Source organism: Gorilla gorilla, chromosome 6 (assembly GCF_029281585.2).
Source record: "Gorilla gorilla gorilla isolate KB3781 chromosome 6, NHGRI_mGorGor1-v2.1_pri, whole genome shotgun sequence".
Taxonomy (NCBI): Eukaryota; Metazoa; Chordata; class Mammalia; order Primates; family Hominidae; genus Gorilla; species Gorilla gorilla.
Genome location: NC_073230.2, coordinates 32695955 through 32700430, shown reverse-complemented (window position 1 = coordinate 32700430; position 4476 = coordinate 32695955). Strand labels below are relative to the sequence as shown.

At 40.7% G+C, this 4476-nt stretch overlaps 1 non-coding gene and 1 pseudogene across 1 annotated transcript; one reads left to right on the top strand and one right to left on the bottom strand.

Annotated features, from left to right (window-relative positions):
* Nucleotides 1–2148: 2148 nt before the first annotated feature.
* Nucleotides 2149–2516, top strand: LOC101136140 (tRNA-splicing endonuclease subunit Sen15-like; annotated as a pseudogene).
* Nucleotides 2517–3555: 1039 nt separating this feature from the next.
* On the bottom strand, nucleotides 3556–3782 carry LOC115935531 (small nucleolar RNA U3). Its single transcript, XR_004071141.1, has one exon. It is a non-coding gene; the product is annotated as a small nucleolar RNA U3 (small nucleolar RNA).
* Between the last annotated feature and the right edge of the window lie 694 nt (nucleotides 3783–4476).

The following is a 4476-nucleotide window of genomic DNA, read 5'->3' as shown; positions in this document are numbered from 1 at the left end:
CCATGATTCCTTTCCAGCATTCTTGCCCTCTGTCTCTCCATCTGATCTACCCTGGAATCTCCAGCCTTTGTGAAGACAAACGAACAGCTGAGCCGAGCTGTAGGAGACCACATTGCACAGATTGGAAACTCAGAGACACCTTGCACCACTTCTTTTCAGATTAACACCTTCTTCCATTCCACACAGATGTTTTTCCAACTTTCCAACACTCTTATGAGCCTTCTTCCTTTTTTTCTATCCACCACCCTTTCCCCTAGCAGATGTGCTTGACTCCCTCTCTACAGCAGAAATAGGCTTGTGAAGGAAAAGCTGGTGAAGTTGATGAAATTCTTGTATCTGAACCAGTTGTACTTTCTTCCCTCCAGTCTCACACAAAAAGCTCCTCTTCAAATCACTAAGCAATATCCATGTTGTCTCTGAGTAGCATCTACTTATGCTTTTGTGATGTTGTTAAAAATAGAAGTCCTTATCTTAGTGTACGTTTGATGTGCATTTCTTTTACTATGAAGGAGGTCAAGCATTTTTAAATGGTTTTGTGTACATTGAATCTTCTTTACCAATTCCTTCCATCCAGCATTTTTCTCTCATTCTTTTTCTTTCCTTTTTATTTGTCTTCTTTTCTTAGTTGGCCCTCTATGTTCTTTACTATGTTCGAGCACTATCTATTCTCATTTGCTTTCTTTCACTTTTGCCTTCGTTTCTGTGATGGTTTTACCTTTGTCTTACATTTCTTTGTTGAGTTCTTCCAGCTTACATTTTATCATCTCCTATATCTCACTACATTTTCCTTGGGCTCTTACATATCTGAAGTTCCTGTTTCATAAAAGCTGTTGCTTTATTGATTATTTTGAATTCATTCAATATATATGCAGTGTTTATCTGTTTCAAGGCAATATTTTTCTCATGAGTATTTCTTGCCTAACATTTTTTTTGTTCCTTCTTCCCTTTCCCTGTGGTTCATAGTTACGTGGATTTTCACTTTTTGGTTCTTCATTATTGAAAGAGATAGTTTTTTTCAGAACAATTCTTTGCCGGTAGGGACCAGAGCCAGGCTCCAACCTGGCTAGAATTTCCTCATTCCCCAGGGTTTTGTGAATGGTGATGATGGGCATCAGTGGTTTTTTCTCACAATGACAATTTTCTCTTCTCCCCTGATGTCATAGAGATGGTCCATTTTCTCTGCATACAACCTTTCTGTGTGACTTCTCATTTGGCTCTGCTTCCTCCAATTTTTAAAAGCAAATAGTGTGCAGAAGCACCTCTGCCCCTTATCTGTGCACCCTGTTGCAGTGAGGGTTTGGAGTTTTGCACCTCAAGGAGTACCCCTTTTACCTTTGATGGCTCTTTGAGCCATCCTCTCTCTCCATTCTTGTCAATTCTTACCTTCTCTATCATTGCTTTGGGAATTCACAGCTCCTTACTTTAATCATAGTGGAGTTTGTATTTTTGGTTTTTGCATTCATTTTCTGCCTTTGGATGATTTTTAGGAAGAGCTAGAGGAAATGCCAAATATATGCTTTAATATCTAGGTCTGTCCTTTTATACTTTCTCTGAAACCTCACTCTGTGTATATTTTTAAGCTCTTCTATTTTTTTCTCAAGTTTATGTAAGGAAATAAAAAACCTCCCTGGTATCCCTTGTACTTAATGTCCTTATCTACCACTGTGTCGCCTCTCATTCACTAAATATTTATTAAATGCCTACCATGGATGGGGCATAGCATTTGATATTAGGGTTTTAATGTTGATCAAGGTCAATGTCACCTCTGCTCCCTCTGAGCTTATAATCTAGGAGAGAAAGCTGAGAATTAAACAAGCAATACAAATACTTTAAATTCACTCTCCCACATTTCATTTACTTTTCAGTTGTCTGCAATCAAGCTTCTGCCCCTCAGCTCTGCTATATTGTTCAGGCAAAGGTGCCAGAGAAAATTCCATTAACAAATCCAGTGGAAGATCTTCAGTTTTCAGCTCACCTTTCTCCTCCATGGGGCAGTTCACCATTCCTCTCTCATTGAAACGTACCCCAGATTTCTGTGATCTCTCATACTCTTTGCCCTTGTCATCTGCCCTTGATTTCTCTGTCTACTGGCAGCCCCTCCTGCTTCTCATTAGCAGCAGGTGTTCTGGAAGCACTACACTAGCCATCATGGAGGAACATGGCGATTCTGAGCTGAACCCCGGCTGCAGCAGGCTGGGCCCTGGCAGCGTTCACAGCAGCTGTGCTCCCTCATGGGCCCTTCAAGGTTGGCTGGATGGGCACCAACCCTAAGTATTTAGAAATGATAGAATGAAGTACAGGAGATGACATCCAAGTTTATATAGCATTCTTAGTTTACCTGGACCTCATGGACAGTAAAAGTTGGCATGAAGTCAATTGTGTGTGGGAATGCTGGAACTGCAGCTCATCTGCCTCGTACTGAGCTAGAAGGGGAGGGGCTGCAGACTGTGGTGTCTACCCCCTTCACTACTTCCCTCAGCCATAACGGCTCAAGGGAGATCTTGAAGGCATCTTAGAACACAAAGATGTTCCCAGTGGCATTACTTTTAATAGCCCAAATTATAAACCACCTAAAAATTTAGGTCAGGAATCAGCAAACTTTTTCTATAAAAGATCAGAAAATAAATATTTTAGGATTTGCAGGCCATACTCTCTCAGTCATAAGTTGTCAACACTGCTGTATGTAACACAAAGCAGCCACAGAAAATATGTAAGCAATATGGGCATGGCTGTGTCCCAATAAAACTATCTATAAATGTGGTCCCATAGTTTGCCAACCCCTCGTCCAGGAACTAGTCAATAAAAGGATATATATGAGTGGTACCTTAAGTACTCTTTGAAAATTAGTAATCAATATTATTTAAAACATGAGAAAATGTTATATTAAATAAAAATTGCAAGATACAAAAGCATATGAATGGCTGTAATCATGATTGAAATAACACACCCATCATACGATAAAAAGATGACAAAGGAAATCAAATTACTAACTGTGGTTGCAGTAGGATGGCAGGACAGTAAATAGATAACTTTGTCTTTTCTCAATATTTGTTTTCATTTGTATTACTTTTATAATAAGAATATTTTACCTTAAAAAATTTTTTTAAGTGAGTGTGCACTCAAGAGCTTCGTTCTTGGCCCTTTTCTCTTTTCATTCTGTGTGTCTTCCGTAAATATTTTCCTGCACCCTTACAGTTTAGCTCTACTTTCAATGACAAACAACTGCCAAATCTATGTCTTTAGCTCGGGCTTCTCTTCTGAGCTCCAGATTCATATTTCAGCCACTTACTAGACCTCGATACCAGGGTGTCCCTCCTTCAATTCCAACTAGACAGATATAAAACTTCAAAAGTAATAATATTTGAAGGAATATCTCTGAAGTAATATCTCCAAAACGATTACTAAGCCAATATCCCCTTGCCTGGTTTAGTGGCTTTTCTGTATTCTGCATCTCCCAAAACTAAAGCCAAGCATTTACTCTAAATCTTTGCCATTTTCTGATAACTTTCAACGTATTTTATTTATTTTTCCTTTTTCCTTCTTTTTTTAACTGGAACCACTCCAACTGCTTTCTCCCCCTCTTCCTCTCCCAAAGGAAGAGAAGAACGATCATCAGCGGCAAGTGACAGTAGCAGCAAAGCAACTCCACGAGCCAGCTTCACGCTCAGGATCATCCTGCGCCTTCTCCTCATGGGTTCTGCTGCTCTTCTGCAGGTCTGAACGCATTCAGAGAAACTTCCCTAGTAACAAACTATAGAATTGATCCCTGAAAGTATAATCTCTCAGTGTATTTTAATTCTGCTCTCTGGCCTCCAAGCCCACCTTGACTGCCCTGGTCCAATCTCTGGTTGTCCCAGGCCCAGATGACTGCCATTGCCTCTCAGCTGGTCTTCCTGCCTCAGTCTCACTCCCTTCCAGGCAATATTTCCACCAATCTCAGGGTGATCTTCCTAAAATCCAAATTTAATCACAACAGACTCCTATTTAAACCCTTTAATTCCCCCCCCCCCCTTCTTCTGGATAAAATATAAACTCTTATCATAATTTTAAAAACCTTGCATGATCTGGCCTCTGCCTACCATCCCAGGATGATGTCCTGCTGCTCCCATTTCTCCCCTGCCCTATACCTTATGTGCTACTATGCCTCATTACTCCTTCTCAAACCTAACATGACAGTTCAGCCCTGTTCCATCCAACATGCTTTTTCCTGGGATACACTTCCTGAAATATTTCTTTTCCTGGAACACACTTCCTCTATGTTTCTACCTACATGAATCATTCTACAGGATTCACCTCAGTGGCTGCCTCCTCATGGAAACCTGGCCTGCCCCACAGCCCACCCTACCACCTTGTCTCCTCTGAGCACCTGTTTGATGTCCTAGATGCATCTGCCCCATTGCATTGGAATTCAGTTTTTGTTCATCTGGCTTTGACTAGGCTGAGAGCTTCTTGAGAGCAAGGACAGGGTCTTACTCA